The sequence below is a fragment of the Herpailurus yagouaroundi genome, unplaced genomic scaffold (genome assembly GCF_014898765.1).
Source record: "Herpailurus yagouaroundi ecotype Mexico unplaced genomic scaffold, PumYag 190, whole genome shotgun sequence".
NCBI lineage: Eukaryota > Metazoa > Chordata > Mammalia > Carnivora > Felidae > Herpailurus > Herpailurus yagouaroundi.
This window is the reverse complement of record NW_024412421.1, coordinates 6,983,222-7,001,972: the sequence shown is the minus strand read 5'-3', so window position 1 is coordinate 7,001,972 and position 18,751 is coordinate 6,983,222. Positions and strand designations below refer to the sequence as shown.

At 43.8% G+C, this 18,751-nt stretch overlaps 1 protein-coding gene across 5 annotated transcripts in view; it reads right to left on the bottom strand.

The window, feature by feature from the left end:
• Positions 1-18,751, bottom strand: part of CHD9 (chromodomain helicase DNA binding protein 9) — a 240,894-nt gene that overhangs the window by 187,490 nt on the left and 34,653 nt on the right. The window contains exon 1 of one of the 5 annotated variants that reach the window (XM_040498015.1): positions 273-289. The exons of the other annotated variants lie outside the window; for them this stretch is intronic. The gene's annotated coding sequence lies outside the window, so the exon portion shown is untranslated. Of the gene's footprint in view, positions 1-272; positions 290-18,751 lie in introns of those variants that run through there. 5 annotated transcript variants of the gene reach the window in all.

Below are 18,751 nucleotides of genomic sequence, written 5' to 3'. Positions count from 1 at the left end.
GCGGCGGCGGCGGCGGCGGCACGTACTCACCGCCGCTCGCTGGCTCTCGGGCTTCGCCATGACTGAGGCGCCCCCGCCGCCCCCCGCCTCGACCGAGACTGACACGCGCGGCTGGCCGGGCGGGGGCGGCCTCAGGCGACCACCCGGCTGACAGAGCCCGCCCCCGCCTCTCCCCACCAGTTGAACAGCGACCGCTGCCCCGCGGTGCCCCCCGGGCTGCCTCCCCACACCTGGGGCGGCGGGTGGCAACGGCGGGCGGCGGCGGCACTTACCGGCGGCGCGGCCAGGCCCCCCTGTCAGCGCGGGGCCGGGAGGGAGAGGAGGGAGGAGTGAAGGGGCACCGCCTCCCCCGCGCCGCCACGCACCCGCCTGATTGGCCCAGTTCACTCCCCCAGCGCGACCCCACCAGCCCCTGCGAGCGGCACTCCGGCAGCACCGGCGCGCCATTTGCATATTTGTGCCCGCGCCGCTGATTGGCCGGGACTCGGAGGGGCGGCCGTGACCGCGGCCGCTCCCGCCGTCGCTCCCGCCGCGTCGGGCGACCCGGGAGGGAGGATCCCTCTCGCCGCGCCGCTTCCCCCCGCGGCCCGGCCCGACCCGGGGCGCAGGACGGCGGGAGGCGGGGTCGCCGCCCCGCTCCAACATGGCCTCGCCGCGCCGCCGACCCAATCGCCGGTGCGGTTACTCCCGGAGCCCCGGGCGGCCTCGGGGCGGGGAAGTGTTGGCGCCGGGCGCCCTCTGGCCGGAGCGCGGGGCAGTGCAGTGGCCCGGGCTCCCCTCGCCGCCCCGCCGCGGCCGCCACGTCAGGCCGCGCCCTCGCCACGGCCTCTCCCCTCCCCGCGGCCCCGCCGCCACGTCAGGCCGGGCGGGCACGCCCCGGCCGCGAGCTGACCAGTGGCGGGGTCGGCGCCGAGGTCACTCACGCGCTGGGCATCTCTCCGCCAGCCCGGGGCCAGCCGGGAACCGACAGGGTTTCCTGAGCCTCCCTTTTCAAACGGCGTGGGTTCGGACCCGCGTCCTTCTCCTGCTCGGCCACCGCCGTGACACACGCCCGTGCTGTAAAATCGGGAGCAGGGAGAGGGGCGCCGCGATGATGCAGCGATTCTGCCCAGGTGCTAAGCACCTGCCATGGAGAGAAGAGACCCAGCCCCAAGTCCTGATGCAGAGAGCGAGCGAGCGAGCGAGCGAGCGCGCACCTCAAGTGGTGGAGAGCTGGGGCTGACACCTAGTCTTCCCGGTGTTCAGGCCCACGTTCTGATTTGCACCGCGATGAAGGGAAAGAAAGAACAAACAGGGGGGGAAAAAGGAAGAAAGGAAGGAGGGAGACAGGGACATCGGTCTAGGAGTAGGTGGCCTACTAGAAAACCACCGGCCGAAGGAGTTGTGGGGACACCTTGGGTTCCCTCTCGCTCTGTCACTAATTAACTGTGTGACCTACATTAAATCATAACATGTCCCAGAGCCTCGGTTTTCCCTTCTGTAAAATGAAGAGGCTGGGCCAAATTTTCCAAAAGCCTTCCAGCTCGAACTAAAATCCTAACGGGTCTCTTTCAGGCTCTGTGCTGGCTCCCATGCCTAATTAAAGCTTTAAAATCCACATTAGAACGGGTGGTAGACAAAATAATGGGATGTTAGAACTTCAGTCTGTCTACCTTATGTTTGTTCGAAACTGTTTACCGGTTCAAATCCAGTGTGGGCGATATTCAGCATTCACCTTCCAGTTGACAGAAATCTCTTGAGCTGCAGACTCCACAAAAGAAGCATAGAGCAATGTCACTGTGCTTGTTTATGCCTGACCGGAACGGAATGGCTGCGGTATACAGAGTGCTAGTTGCCAGGTAATTTCATTCTTCATATTCCCCATGCAGGCCCTCCAGAGTGGATCAACACAAGTCTATTTAGCTCAGATATTGAAGGGGCTCGGAGGAAACCCTGCTGAGGGAGAAGTTACAATTACAGCTTTGATTCCCCTCAAGGATACTTAATAACAACCACATACTAGGCTGAGAATGCACAGAAACAGTTCAACCCCAAGCTTCCTACACTACTTATTTGAATACTCCTTTAGTTTGCAAATTCAACCTGTTGAATAGAATTTAAGGCCAGTAACATTTATCTGCGATCAAACAAGAGAATGAGATATCCCATATCTTGCCTAAAACTTTAGCTCCTTTTTACAGAACGTTTCTCCCCAAGAAAACTCAGGTTTTCTTGAATCTTTGAAAAAGAACTTACACTCAGTGATTAAAAAGCATCATTATCATTATCAACATCAATGTATTCTACTATGATCAGTGGATGCCTTCAAAAGTATGTAGAGGGGTGTCTTGATGTTGGCTCAGGTCATGATCTCACGGTTTGTGGGTCTGAGCCCCACGTTGGGCTCTGTGCTGACAGCACAGAGTCTGCTTAGCATTCTCTCTCTCCTTCTCTCTCTGCCCCTGTCCTGCTCCCACGCTCTCTGTCTCAAAATAAATAAAATAAATTAATAAAAAAAAGATGCAGAGCTATTTGTCCTAATGAAAAATGGCCTCTAGAAAGCTGTTACTTTAAACTTACATCTGTCTTTTTGTATGTCTCATTCCTCACTACCAGACTGACATTTCTCTATTTTTCTAGCTGACAACCTTCTTTCCTTTTTTTTTTTTTTTTATTCTTCCATTTACTATGAACTTAGACACTGATAAACTTTCATTAGTTTAGACTCTTGGGTTTTGAGTAAAGATCTTTTGTGGGATTCTCTTAAGCGCATGAGTTTTTGCGACATTTATTTTGACTTTTCAATGAGTGGTTTTTCACTTATTTAAAAAAAAATTTTAATGTTTATTTTTGACAGAGACAGAGAGTGCACGTGCAAGCGGGGGAGGGGCAGAGAGAGAGGGAGACAGAATCCGGAGCAGGCTCCAGGCTCTGAGCTGCTAGCACAGAGCCCAATGTGGGGCTCGAACTCAAGGACCAAGAGATCATGACCTGAGCTGAAGTCGGATGCTTAACCAACTGAACCACCCAGGCGCCCGTTTTCACTTCTTTCTTTTTTTTATTTTTTCTTTTTTCTCTTTTCTTAATGTTTATTTTTTAGAGAGAGAGAGGGAGAGACAGAGTGCAAACGGGGGAGGGGCAGAGAGAGACGGAGACACAGAATCTGAAGCAGGCTCCAGGCCGTGAGTTGTCAGTACAGATCCCCACACGGGGCTCAAACCCACAAACTGTGAGATCATGACCTGAGCCAAGATGAAGAGTCGGACACTCACCCAACTAAGCCACCCAGATGCCCCTGTTTTCATTTATTTCTTAAATCTTAGTGGTATTCTTGGTAACTGAGGTTTCTGAATATACAGACTCTGAAAAAGCCATTGCAAAGGAAGGCTCTAAATCCCAGATTTAAAAGGCTAGATTAGTAAATAGTACCCTCTGCAATTTAATTAATTAATTTTTAAAAGTTTTATTTATTTAAGTAATCTCTACACCCCACGTGGTGCTCAAACTCATGACCCTGAGATCAAGAGTCGCATGCTCTTCTGACTGAGCCAGCCAGGTGCTCCTACCCTCTGCAATTTAAATGACCAAAAATCAGTATCATCAACAACACTGAAATCTAACGACACTGGCCTACCATTTCCATCAGGCAATGCAATGTCCAGAGGCAGGTGGTGACAATGCTCTCCAGGTCCCTCTATCCCACTCTAGAGTATAAATGGCTCCAGTCTTGGCCAATGATTTTCAAACCAAAAAGGTCCGTCCCCCTATTTGCAGACACAATGACTCAAGTCACCAGAAAGCCTGTGCTATGACAAAGACCAGTTCTTCACACTCGGAAGGAAACATTCTACAAGTGCATCCAATAGGTACCATATACTTAAGTTTAATTAGTCATAGGCAGTGTTAAGGGTTTACATTCCCTGTTTCATTTTACCTTCACAGCCAGTGTATGAGGAAAGGACTCTTTTTCCCCCTGTACAAATGAATAGGGTCCAAAGTCTTGCCCTGGTTACACAATCATTGAGTGGCAGAGACAGGATTCAAACTTAGAGCTGTCTGGTCCTAAAGCCTGTAACTCTTAACCATTACATTGTATCCCTCCTCTCTGTCTAGTTTCCAATTCCATGTTTAGCAAGCAACCTCTTGGCAACTAATCTGGCATTTTAGAAGGGGGAATTTCCCTACTGGCATTTTGGGTCAGGGCGCCAAACAGGAAATATCACAAAATGTAGCCATCAGATGACATTTTCTTGCAAGTTCGAGGAATATGAACTGCTCTGTCACCTGTTCACTTTTGGGGGAAACTGATGTACTCAAGATCCCAAAACTCACCCCATAACTGTTAGAATGACTATTATCAAAAAGACAAGAAATAAGTGTTGAGAGGATATGGAGAAAAGGGAACCCTTGTGTACTGTCGATGGAAATGTAAATTGGTGCAGCCGCTATAGCAAACAGTATGGAGGTTCCTCAAAAATTAAAAATAGAACTACCAAATGATCCAGCAACTCTTCTGGGTTTTTATCTGAAGAAAACAAAACACTAATTTGAAAAGATACATGCCCCCCCCGCACCCCCCACCTTGTTCACTGCAGCATTATTTACAATAGCCAAGACATGGCAACAACCTATTTTTTTAAAAGTCTGTTTATTTATTTAAGTACTCTTTACACTCAAAATGGGGCTCGAACTCATGACACCAAGATCGAGAGCCACAGGCTCTCGACAGGTGCCCTACCCTAAGTGTCTATCCATGGAGAAACAGATAAAGGTAATGTGGTATGTATCTACAATGGAATATTATTCAACCATAAAAAGAAATGAAATCTTGCCCTTGTAACAACAGTGATGTGCCTTGAACGTATTAGACTAAGTGAAGTCAGTCAGACCAAGAAAGACAAATACCACATGATCTCATTTATGTATGAAATATATGAAATACTAAAAAAAAAAAAAAAAACCACCAACCTCACAGATACAGAAAACAGATTAGTGGTTGTCCAAGGAGAGGGTAGTGGGTGGGAAAAATGGGTGAAAGGGGTCAAAAGATACAAACCTCCAGTTACAAAATAAGCCATGGGGATGTAATGTACAGCATCGTGACTATAGTTAATGATACTGTATTGCATATTTGAAAGTTGCTGAGAGAATCTTAGAAGTTTGCATCCCAAGGGGGAAAAATTTGTAATTACATATGGTGATGGATGTTAACTAGACTTATTGTGGGGATCATTCCCCAGTATATACAAATATCAAATCATTATGTTGTAGACTTGAAACCAGCCCATGTCAGCTATACCTCGAGAATTTTTTTAAAGGCCTACAACTGCAAAACTAAGGATTAGACCCTATCTCAGTGAGACCTGCAAAAGGGATGCCCACAGAATAGTCAAAAGATCCTTGGTGAAAAAAAATGAAGACTGAAATAAATATAACACTGCATGTTAACTACACTAGATTGAAAATTAAAAAAAAAAAAAAAAAAAAAAGGTTCCTTTAGGGCACCTGGCTGGTTTAGTCAGTAGAGCATGCGACTCTTGATCTCAGAGTTGTGAGTTCAAGCTCCATATCGAGGACAGAGTTACTTAAATAATAATAATAATAATAATAATAATAATAATAATAATAGGGGTGCCTGGGTGGCTCAGTCGGTTAAGTGTCTGACTTCAGCTCAGGTCATGATCTCACAGTTTGTAAGTTCAAGTCCTTGCATCGGGCTCTGTGCTGACAGCTGGAAGCCTGGAGCCTGCTTCAGATTCTGTGTCTCCCTCTCTCTCTGCCCCTCTCCTGTTCATGCTCTCTCTCTCTCTCTCTCTCAAAAATAAATAAACATCAAAAAAAAAATTTTAAATAATAATAATTTAATTTAAAAAATTCCTTCAAAACAAGAAAGTTGAAGGACTCACACTTCTTGATTTCAAAACTTACTACAATGCTACAGTAATCCAGACAGGGTTGTACCGCCAGGCACAAGGACAGATCTATATAGATAATGGACTAGAATTGAGAGTCCAGAAATAAACTTTTACATTTATGGTCAATTTATTTTCAACAAGAGGACTAAGACATATAAATTGAGAAAGACCACTGGATATACAAATGCTAGAGAATGACCTGGACCCCTACCTTATACCATACAGAAAAAATAAATCAAAAGGGATCACAGACTTAAATGTAAGAGGTAAAACTATAAAACACTAAGAAGAAAACATAGGAGTAAATCTTCAAAACCCAATGGTTTTGGGTTTAGCCAATAGTTTCTTATATAGTATATGACACCTTAACATAGCAACAAAAGGAAATAGAGATAAATTGGGCCTCATTAAAATTAAAAAGTTTTGTACAAGCAACCAAAGAAAAAATAAATTGGTAATCAAACTAGGAAAACTTTCCTGAGTCAAAGGACACCATTAAGAAAGTGCAAAGACACCCGCTCACTCACAGGATGAGAGAAAATATTTGCAAATCATACATCTCATAGGGGTCAAGTGTCCAGAACATATGAAGACTACTTACAACTCAACAATAAAAAAATACATAGCCCAGATGAAAAACAGTCAAAGTAGTTTTGAATACTTTGAACAGACATTTCTCCAAGAAAGATAAACAAACAGCCAATATGCACACGAAAAGATGCACAGCATCATTAGTTATTACGGAAGTGCAACTCAAAAATCACAATGAGATATTAGTTGACATCCATTAAATGGCTCTAAGAAGAAAGACAGGCAACAAGTGTTGATGAGAATGCGGAGAAACTGGAACCTTCACACATCGCTAGTGGAAATGTAAAATGGTGCAGTCATTTTGGAAAACAGTTTTTAAAAACGTTAAACAGTTATTAAATGACCCAGCAACCCCCCCCCCAAATGAAATCAGATGTTCACGCAAAAACTTGCACACAAATGTTCACAGCAGCATTATTCATCATAGCCCCCAAGTGAAAACAAACCATATGTCCATCAACTGATGGATAAACAAAAATGGTTTATCCACACACTGGAATATTTTTCAGCCATAAAAAGGATTAAGTACTGATACATGCTACAAGATGATTGAACCCTGAAAACACGCAGAGTGATAAAAGCTGAATACGAAAGATCATATATTGTACAATTCCATTTATGTAAAATGTCCACAATGAGCAAATCCATAGTGACAGAAAGGAGATTAGTGGTTGCCCAGAGCTGAGTTGGGGGAAAGGGGATGAAGAGTGGAGAATGGCTGCTAACAGTAGTTTTGGGAGGTAGGGAAAATGCTCTAAAATTAGTTTCTGGCGATGGCTGCACAAGTCTATGGAAGTGTGAACTTTATGCTAAGTGAATACTATCTCAATAAAGCTGTTTAAGAAAGTGATGTCTAGCCAGCAACTTCCAACTTTGTATTTTAGTATTATATGCATGAAATCCAACATATATATCCAACAGATACATTTTAATTATATTTATCAAATTATCGGTGGCAAATAATTTTTTATTTTTTTAATTTTATTTTTAAAATTTATTTATTTTTGAGAAAGAGAGAGAGTGCAAGCAGGGGAGGGGCAGAGAGAGAAGGAGGGAGAGACTCCCAAACAGGCTGCACACTGTTGGTACAGAGCTGACAGGGGCTTCAATCCCACAAACCGTGAGATCATGACCTGAGCTGAGATCAAGAGTCAGACGCTTAATCGACTGAGCCACCCAGGTGCCCCAGCAAATAATTTTTTTAAATCCGAAGACTGAGGGGCGCCTGGGTGTCTCGGTCGGTTAAGTGTCCGACTTCGGCTCAGATCATGATCTCACGGTTCATGGACGCGAGCCCCGAGTCGGGCTCTGTGCTGACAGCTGGGAACCTGGAGCCTGCTTCCGATTCTGTGTCTCCCTCTCTCTCTCCTCCTCCCCCACTCACGCTCTTTCTCAAAAATAAACATGAAAAAAAATTTTTTTTAATCTGAAGACTGCTGTTCTCATATTGGGCTTGTCAGTTTTGTGACTTTGCTATAATTTACTTAATTTACATGCATTTAAATAGCTACACCAGGACTGGGTGCAGTGTCAATTATGGAAGAGATTACTATCTCCATATAAATATAAATTATTATTAATAAATACCTTGTATAATAAATATGGAAAAATATGTGTATAAAATATCTTCCCACTCATCTTTATTGACATTCACTTACAGGTTGAGGCACTAAGAAAATGTCCTTTCACAGACCAGTGATAAGTACTTATAAATGTTAAGGTATGCTTTTTTTTTAACCTTTTACACATTTTATGAAGCTTCATGATTTAAACGTTTTATGCCCCATTATAGTATAGAATATAACATAATCTCCATCTTTCTGCAATAACGAATACTAGCTTGAAGAGCTCAGACACTTTTCCAGTCTAGGAAAAGAATCTGAAAGGAACTTTAGTTGGTTCAGCAGTGAGTGAAAACTAACTTCACATTGTCCTCTGGGAGTTGTGAAATCCCCTTAACTCAGTAAAGAATAGAGGTTCTTTTTAGGACAGGAGTGAAGGACATCACTAGAGAGCTCTTTAACCTTCTTTTTCAGGCTCTTGTTCAAGCAAACAGAAAAGAAGGCGAGGTAAGCTTTCAGCTGTAGCTTAAAGTACCTCAAAGATCATTTGAAAGCGTGTTCAGCACTGTTTTCAAATCTAGAAGCTGCTGATGATAACAATATCCAAAGGATGTGTTCAGCCAGGCAGCCGTTCTTTAGACTCTTACTCTTAGGCCTAGTTAATCAGGGACAGATCTCAGGGCTGCTACGTTTTATCCAGTTTATCTCCTGCTTTTAGCCAGGAATATACTTGAAAGCATGATCCTGCTTGGCAGTTCAAATCTTCCTGCTGTTCTGCTTTTACCAACAGTTGCTCGTCCTAATGGTGAAAGGTCTTCAGGAAAAAAGAGGTTTTGCTGTTTTCCTTGATAAGACATCACTGCTCATCCTTGAGCATCTCATTTGCTCTCTTGGTGCATCTGCTGTCTTTGGGTAACATAAGCTCTCCTGGAGAAGTTACTTCTAATCAACTTTGGAGGGATCAAATGCATGTAGTGCGGCTGCTACTTACTTGAAAAATGAATCCATTCAACAAATATTGGAAGAGTATCCATGAAGTGCTAGGTGCCGGGAATACAATGAACAAGGCAGACATGGTCCTTTGGCCTCATGGCCAATTATTTTGCCATGTAAATACCCACTAATTAATTATTTTTACTAACTCTGGTAACACTTAACCTTCACTTCCAGGTGCCATAATTGTGGTGCTTCAAAAACCATGTATGATCTATACCACATAACATAAGAATTGATGGAAACCATAGACATGTATATTTCTAACCAACTGGCTTGTTTTATAGGCATTATGGGCATTTTATTTCAAGAAGAAACCCATCCTGATGCAATTTAAATCCATCTTGTCTTGTTTAAGCCTCAAAAAAAGAGAAAACTGTCCCAGGTTTCCTCTTGACTTGTTTTTCCTCATTAGTAGTAGCCATGACTATAATTCAGTCACCCTCTTTCCATGATCCCATCGGCTAAGTTTCACACTCCTACTTACGGCATGGGAAGAGCTTATAAAACCCCTATATTATTGTTAGAAATAAAAGAAATCCTTTAACAATTGCCACAGCCTTTTTTTTTTTCCTTTCAATAATTGGGTAAGTTTTTCCTTGCCTCATAAGAATTTAAGAAGGGCTATCTTTCTCATTAAAATCATCTTTTAAAGCCCTCCTATTTTACCCGGGCATCATTATGATCTCTTATGCAAAAGCATTTGGAAATTATTGGAATTCTTGGATGTTCTGGTTGAGGATATATATTAATTGCAGTTGTTTTCTTTGCATTGAACCCCATGGTTTGTTTTATAGAGTATGAGTAACAACATGCCAACCAGAAAAATTAATTCCAGGTTACGTGATTGAAAAAAACATTTAAATTTAATAGGAGAGGGACCTCAGAAAGTTTGGCTAAAAATAAGTGTCGGGGCACCTGGGCTGGCTCAGTCAGAGGAGCATGTAACTCTTGATCTCAGGGTTGTGTGTTTGAGCCCCATGATGGGTGTAGAGATTCCAAAAAAAAAAAAAAAAAAAAAAAGAAAAAGAAAAAGAAAAACAACCTTTAAAAATAAATCAGTGTAGCTTTTTTTCTTTGGTTGCCATGAGATGTTAAGCAGTTGGTGAGCCTCCACAATTTAAGTAGAAGTCTTGTGTGAAAACAAGGAAGGGAGCTGGGTCTGTGTTTCTCAAAAACAAGAGATTCACAGAAATATTTAGGGTCTCCTACAGGCATAGAGCCGATGGCTCTGACCTTATACACATCTGACAAACATTCCCCCGTCCAGAAAGTTTGGTTGGGGGGAGGCCTCAAAAGCAGCGTGTCAGAGAATTGAATGAGTTCTCAAATGAGGCCAGTTCTGCCCCACTGATAGGCTGCATTCAAAGTGATGGTGAGCAACAAGATAAAAGACTAAAGAATGAGGCCAAATCGTCTGGATATCAAATGTATAATTGCATTTTTTTTTTCCTTTTCATAGCTTATCTCGGTGCCACGTAGGACTGCCGAATTTTTTTCTCATCGTCAGCAATTTTTGGCTAATACCGCGGAGACTTCTTTGTCCAGCACCCAGTACCCTGGCTCCGGCAGGATACTTCCCTTTGTGCTTCCTTGGCAGAGTGTGTCCTATTTGGCAAGAGCATACTGAGTGATCTGCGTGAACTGCAAGAAATGTCAGGCTGGCACTTGCTCACTGTCTGCCACTCCTCTTTCGAGATAAAGGAAAGTGACTGCAGGCTTTTCTGCTCCTCAAACACACCACCCTCCTTGTCTCGGGACTTTTTCACCCTCTAGTCCCTCTGCCTTATCGTTGGCTCCAGGTACCCCTGCTCCTTCAGGTCCTGCAAAAATAGCTTCTCAGGGAGGCTTTCCTTGACCCCTAATCTCTCAGTTTGTTTCCTTCTTGACACTCCTCGCAGTCCTGTCGGTGTGTTTATTATTTGTCTCTGCCCACTAGAAAGAAAGCATCTGTTGACACAGGCTGTCTTGTTCCTGGAAGTATTCCCAGCACCTAGAACAGAGGTGCTCAATAAATGTGTGCTTTACACTGAAGGAACTGTTCACCCAACATACCTGTAACGTCCTGGCAGGACAAGCTGCTGTCACTTGGGATTATCCCACCTGGTTTTCAACAAGACACTGGAAGCCGCCATCAGAGATTCTCACACCTCAGTGCATATGTAGAATCACCTGGGAAGCTTAAAAATTACCTTTGCTTAGACCCTGCCCTGACCGAGGGGCGATGAGTCTCAGGCATTAGTATGTTTGAAAAGCTCTCTGTATAATTCACTCGTGTAGCCAAGGTCGCAAAGCATGGCTCTCAGTGACAGGAAACGGAATGATTACCTGACTACCAAGTTCTCATCCTCGTGAGCCCTTCCTGTGTCCCCTCTGTCTAGGGCGACCCAAAGCATTCTTCAGACTACTCCTGCGCCTTCTAAATACCTGCCTCATTATCACAGAGGGGCAGAATTGGGCACAAACCATTTGAAGAATTAACCTCTAAGGAAAGAGAAAAGGCATCCAGGTAACCTAGGTTCATCTGTTAGTATGGGCTCTGGAAAGCTCCAAGCAAAGGGAGCGAGTTCCAGCGTTCTTCTCTTTTCCTTCGTAAAGGAAAGCCATACATACACAAACCTCTTCACTTAGCTGTAGAAGTCAGAGGCAGCCAATCAATCAATGAATCATTCAAGCATCTGAGCTGCAAAGCAAACAAAAAACAACGCTCCCAGAAGTGGGCAGTATCCAAATTCCATTCTCGTCTCGGCAGGAAACAGAGGCCAGGTAGGGGTGGGCCCAGAAACACTTGCCCATATTTGGGGGACAGCTGGGTGGCTTAGTTGGTTGAACGTCTGACTCTTGATTTCACTCAGGTCAGGACCTCACAATTTGTGCGATGGAACCCCCACATCAGCACAGAGCCTGCTTGGGATTCTCTCTCTCTCTCTCTCTCTCTCTCTCTCTCTCTCTCTGCCCCTGCCCTGCTCATGGCCTCTCTCTCTCTCTCAAAATAAATAAACATCAAAAAAATTTTTAAAGAAAAAAAAAAAAAGAAACACTTGCCCATATTTTTTATCATGGCAAACTCTAAACTTTCAGGCCTTATTTATAATTGAGACCTCTACTTTTTTTTTAATGGAAAAACAATGGTTATTTGTGTTTTTCTCAAGCCATGCGATTAATAAACTGGCTTTTTTTTCTTTATTTTTCAAAATCACCATCAGAGATGTTAACAAAAATTAGGCTGATCCTGAAAGTCCACTGGTTTCCCCTCCAGTCAGAAAAGCCAACGACTCTAATAAAACGGAGAGGACACAGGATTTATGGTGGAAATATCCGAGTTACCGTGCAGGCGCTTCCACTTGCCAACTGAATGAATGATCAGAAACTTTTCTTGCCTGTGCAAAGAGAATCATAACACTTCTGCTGCCTGTTCACATTGTTGTTGTTGTTGTTGTTGTTTACAATGTTCACAAACATTCTCTGAAAATGTTACAGTGTTACCATCTTGGAGGTGAGCTTTTAAGAAAAAAAAAATCCTGTGGTTACAGCAATTAGAAACGCTGATCTAGGATATACTATGTGCCCAGCAAAGTGCTTAACAACAACAAAAACACAACTGTCCACAGTCAATGCTTGCCTTGTGCCACACGCTTGGCTTACACCCGCCACTAGGGTAACTGAATCCATTGGACCAGAACTTGAGGCAGATCAACAAACAGGGAAAGCAATTTCCTTTGCAGGAGAAACTCAGCTCAGCCAAGTGCAGAAATAACACTGAAAATCCACTTATTCATCCCCAAAAGTCTATTTCCACCCCCAGACCTAAAGTTTTCTCATTTCCCAATGACGATGTCCAGACCATGGAAGAGACTATTCAAATTGAGAGACCCTTCTATCTATTGTTGCCCTCAATTCAAGATTAGGGCAACAAACTTGAATAGCTGTGAGTTCAACAAGCTTCCATTCAAGGTTTGTAGGTAGATGACGGGTTCCGGAAAGTTGAAAATTGACAGCAGTTTTGCAGTTGACTGTAGGGCAGCTTAAGACAGCAGAACTCCTGCCTCCTAACTTCTCAAAGCTAGAAACAACCTTAGAGAGATTGTCTGGTTGAGAATATGCTGGGACAGGTATGGGCTGAAAACCTATGTGATCCGGGTAAGCCTTTAACCTCACCCAGCCTTAGTTTCCTTATTTGTCAGTACAACAGACACAAAAATACCTCCTCTGCAGGGTTAATAATCTGAAGCTTAGAGGTGATATACATAAAGTCAGCACATATGAGACTATCAATAAATTATAGCTAATTTTTAAAAGTCAGTTGAATGATTTTCTAGGGCGACTGGGTGGCTCAGTTGGTTAAGCATCCAATTTCAGCTCAGGTCATGATCTCACGGTTCCGTGGGTTGGAGCCCCACATTAGGCTCTGTGCTGACAGCTCAGACCGTGGAGCCTGCTTCAGGTTCTGTGTCTCCCTCTATCTCTGCCCCTCCCTGCTCGCGCTCTGTCTCTTTCTCTCAAAAATAAAATAAACATTAAAAAAAAATTTTTTTAATTAAAAAATAGGTGCACCTGGGTGGCTCAGTTGGTTAAGCATCTGACTTTGGCTCAGGTCATGATCTCACGGTTCGCGAGTTCAAGCCCCATGTCAGGCTCTGTGCTAACAGCTCAGAGCCTGCTTCAAGATTCTGTGCCTGCCCTTGAAAAGGCGGGCCTACACCAGCCGACTCCATCTTGTTCTGTGTCCTTCACCTTGACCACGCCTCCTCCCCTTGAGTAACCTCCCGCTCACCTGCCTAACAGGACTCCGACTCTTCCCCAGCCAATCGGCTGAGGCCACAGCCATTACCTCACCAACTGCCCCTAGGCCCCAATAAAACCTTTGTCCTTTGGGAACTCGCTCTCTCCCCCCAGGTATCTCACCACTGAGTCGCTGCAGGTAGGGGATTGAGCTCGAGCTAGTTCGAATAAAGGTTCTTTTGCTTTTACATCAGACTCGGCTCCCTGGTGGTCTTTGGGGATCAGGAATTCTGGGCATAACACCCTCCCTCTCTCTCTCTCTCTCTCTCTCTCTCTCTCTGGCCCTCCCCTGCTCACAGTTTGTCTGTGTGTGTGTCTCTCTCTCTCTCAAAAACAAATAAACATTAAAAAAACTTTTTTAATTAAAAAATAAAAGTCAGTTGAGTGCTTTTCAAACGTATGAAAGGTCGGTAGAATTAATCAAATCCTGTAAGCCAGGAAAAGTTTTTTAGTAGCAAATATGATCAAGACAGTATCACAAAAAGGACACATGTGTTCACCAAAACACAGAAAGAAAATCCCCCCCAAACAAGCTATGAGACTGGGTAATGTGTCAGAATCCCTCCGATATTTGTCGGCTGCTTGTTGATTTGATCGACGCCTGAGGTCGGAGCGGGAGCAATCGTAACCAGACAGACAGTGGACAGGACAGCAGCAAATGGAGGAAAAGACCTAGTGTTCGTTCATTCAGATCAGCTGCAGACCTCTACTAATAACTCTCATACCAGGCCTGATAAGCTCATTTGGTGATTTTGAAGCTTTTTTGAAAGTGGGAAAACTGTCTCTTCTAGAAATTTAATTTTTTTTTTTTTTGGCAGAATTTCAAGATGTAAAACAGAAAAGCAGAAGCCCCAAAGAGAAAACAGAACAAAGGCTGAGCTGTCTTACTGCAAGCCCCGGGATACTCCACCCTTCCCCACCCCTCAAAGGCATCTCTGAAGTCTTCCTAGGCTGGGAGGGGCCCGTTTTGAAAACCCTTAAATCCAGCTTCTCATTCTGCCCCTGAAGAAATTAAACCTGGAGGGGCTGGGACCTGCCTAGGGCTGCACAGTGAGTTTGTGAGAGAACCAATACTAGGACCTGGGCCTATGGCTTGTCTGTCAGCTCAGCATTTTCTCCCCCTCTACCAACACTACTCAGATGTTACAAGTCTTCCCCAAATAATGCAGTGGTTAAATAGATGAGGCGGAACCTTGCTAAAGCCGTCAACTTGGCAGAGGTTGACTCCCTAAAACAATTTACCTTCTCGCCCTTGTCAGGTTGGTCAGATGTCCCTCCTTTGCCCACCTTTCCTATCATGTTCCACGATGTACCAAAGTTATCTGTTTACATCAGAGATCATAAATTGGCCTGCACAGTGTATCCAACTACCTTGAATTGGTTATCAACATTTAAAACTCAGAAGGTCTTGTCTAAAACTTTGGATTTCCACCTTCTGTCAAGAATGAGAAGTTCTAGCAACATTGAGCCCTCCAACTATTGGTAACAACCCCACGAGCTCAGCAGAGGGAGGCATGCCTTCTCCCACTTGTCCTAGTCTCCCGCTGGTCCACACCTACTTGTGGCCACTGGTGTCTGCTCTGTATAGGCATCTGAGTTTGTGACCCAGGGTCTAAAGCTTATGTCTACAGAAGCATTTTTGAGAATTGACCTTTTAGGAACCACGGTGAACCTAGAATGCAGATACAGGGGGCCATCTAATTTCAAAAGATGAGGTGGATGTCATCATAAGTAATGCTGCTTTCCTGCACCGATTAAAGAGGAAACTTTCACAGCTTTCCTGACTCATTTATTTCCTGAGGCCTGTTAAATTAACCAAGAGACTAATAGTGTTACAAGTCCCTGCACTGCTTTCCTGTGTGTCCCGAGTTACATCTATCTATAGCACAACCCCAAACACTCCAAGCCCCTCAGGAGATGCAGTTTTTTTTTTTAAATGTTTATTTGGGGGGGGGGCAGAGAGCGAGAGACAGAGACAGGGCGTGAACAGGGGAGGGACAGAGAGAGAGAGAGGGAGGGAGGGAGAGGGAGACATGGAATTTGAAGCAGGCTCCAGGCTCTAAGCTATCAGCACACAGCCAGATGTGGGGCTTGAACACATGAACCGTGAGATCATCACCTGAGCCAAACTGGCCTGTTCCTGCATCCCAGGGCACCTCACTCAGCACTATGGTGAGAAGGAGCTGGCTCAATCCTGCCCTCCAGCCTCCCAATCCATACTCTCCCAGCAGGCTCTTCCTTTCTATTTCCCCACATCTGTTACCTTCACACACACCTCCTCTTGTCCTACCATCTTACTCTCTTTCCTCCTTAGAATTTATAAAAGCATCGGATAAACAAATTCACAGGGAGCTTTCAATAGTTGATAACTGTGTATTTTTATTTTAGCATTTTAACATAAAAGTACGTATGACCAATAAAAGAATTCTAGGGATTGTGATTAGTAGGTGAAAAGAACATCTGGAGATGTAAGAGGCCTTACCCTCAAATCACTGCCAAAAGGTTTATTTACTTTACCCAAAGGGCCACCACTATCTCATTCCCCTCCTCCAGGACTTTGTTTAAATGGTACTTTGTCCATGAGGCTTTCCCTAACCACCTTAAATTAAAATTGTGACCCTCCAGGGGCGCCTGGGTGGGTCAGTCAGTTAAGCATCCGATTCTTGATTTCAGCTCAGGTCACGATCTCATGGTTTGTGAGATCGAGCATTGAGTGTGGAGCCTGCTGGGGATTCTGTCTCTCCCTCTCCCTCTGCCTCTCCTTAGCTCACACTCTCTCCCTCAAAAAAAAAAAAAATAAAAAAATAAAAAAATAAAATTAAATAAAATAAAAATTGTTACCTTCTTTCCTCTACGCCACACTCCCTAGTGCATTCATTCCCTGCTTTATTCTCCTCCATATCACATAGCACAATATGATAGGCTTACTATGTTTTACTTACTTTTTTCCTCTACCTTCACTAAAACATAAGCTCCATGGGATAAGGATTTCTGTCTGTCCCCTACATCTTCCGTGCTGTGGCCATGCCTGGTCCATAGCAGATGCTCACTGAAGGTCTGTTAAATAAGTGAATCTGTTGGGCCCAAGCCCCCAGGGTGACAATTACTTCCAACAGTTAATGGACACGAAGTAGCATTTCTTAATGATGAGACTGACTACAGATTTAAAAGCTGGAAGGGATCTATCTCAAAAGTTGTGATGCTGCCTTTACTTTATGTACATATATTTTGGAACGGACATATATATTTCTTTTCCTCAATATTTTTAAATGTGAAATACATTCTTAAAAAAAAAAAATCTAGAATAGATGTCGAGCGGCCCATCTGGGAAGCAGGACACTGAATGAGATGACCTTCCCCCCTTCCCCCACCAAAATGCTACAGTATAGCCACACCATATGTAAGGTGTAGGGTGTGGGGTGGTGGTGGTGTGTGTATGTCGTAAAGCAGGTGCATCTTTAACTAGATTCTGAGCCTTTCTTCTTTTCCTCTGAGCTAACAATGATGGAGTTCAGTCCTTTATCTGAAACGTGTCCTAGTGAATACATGCAATAAGATGTCATTTGAAAAGGAAGCAGAAGATGTTCCTGGCTACTTAACTCTGCAGCCCCGCCTTCTTGCTGTCCTTGGAGAAAGAGCCCCACATTGTGTTTTTTGGTTGGTGTTTATACCGTTTTGCTATGCTTCTTGGGATTCCTCAAACAGCACATATGGGAAACGTGGGTTTATTTCCCAAATGCAAACATTATGAAACCTGAACTTCTCGTTCAAGTGTTCTAACCCAGCACCAAGGTCAGAACGCAAATGGACTGATGGATCCCGGACCAGGTTCGATTGACAGTGGCAAAGTGTATGTGCTACCTGGACTGAACTAACAGGCCGATGTGCTGGCCAAAAGTGGGCTCAGGAGAACAGTGAGAAACAGGTCATTTCAGCACCAGAAAATAACCTATTGAGAAAAGTTTTTATCACCTTTGTGACCAGAGGTATCACCAGTGAAGATGTTTGGGTCCAGAGCATGTAAGATTGGGTTTCCAGTCCCCCAGATCAAAGGAGTGTAGCACAGAGATGAGGAAGTGATCTACCTTCTAAGCACCTGAACTGATGAAACTCCCCAGACATAATCTCATAGCATTTCAATTCTGGTCTTTACTCAAAGTTGCAAACTATTCTCAAGAATAACAAAGGTCATTCGGTGTACTACTGGGCAGCAATAACAAATGTTTGAAAACAACCTCAGTGGCCAGCTTGGAGGCGAGGCCTGGTTAACCAAATTAAGGGAACACCCACACAATGGAACACAATAAAATTATTTTTTTTTAAATGAGAACACTGTTTCTGATCTGAATTAGAGTTATTTCAAATGAGAAATCCAAGGCGTAGAATAATAAAGTATGGGGTGGGTGGGGTGTGGAAAGGCAAAACAAGAATACATACATACAACTATATTTTCTTTAAATTAAAAAAATTTTTTTAAGTAGGCGCCACACCCTATGTGGGGCTTGAACTCACGACCCTGAGACCAAGAGTTGCATGCTCTATGGCCTGAGCCAGCCAGGCGCCCCACAACCATATTTCCTTGTGTACATATGACATCTCTTTGGACAGGTACATAAGAAACTGAAGCATTGGCTTCTTCTAGAAAAAAGCCCTGGGTAATGGGGAACAAGGTTTAGGGAAGATTCCTCACTGTATAATCCTTTGGAATTTTGAGTCAAACAAATGTAATTCCTTCTCAAAAGCGATAAAATCAGTATTTTAAAAGAAAATTTCATTAATGAGATTTTAAAAATTAAGCTCTGCTTAATCTAGGGGCTATAGAAAAGAGAGCTCATTGTAACATTCCTGTACCATTTCTGTAGGTTTGAAAGTTTTTCAAAATAAAATTACAAAAAAAAAAAAACAAACCCAAAGCAAACAAACAAAACC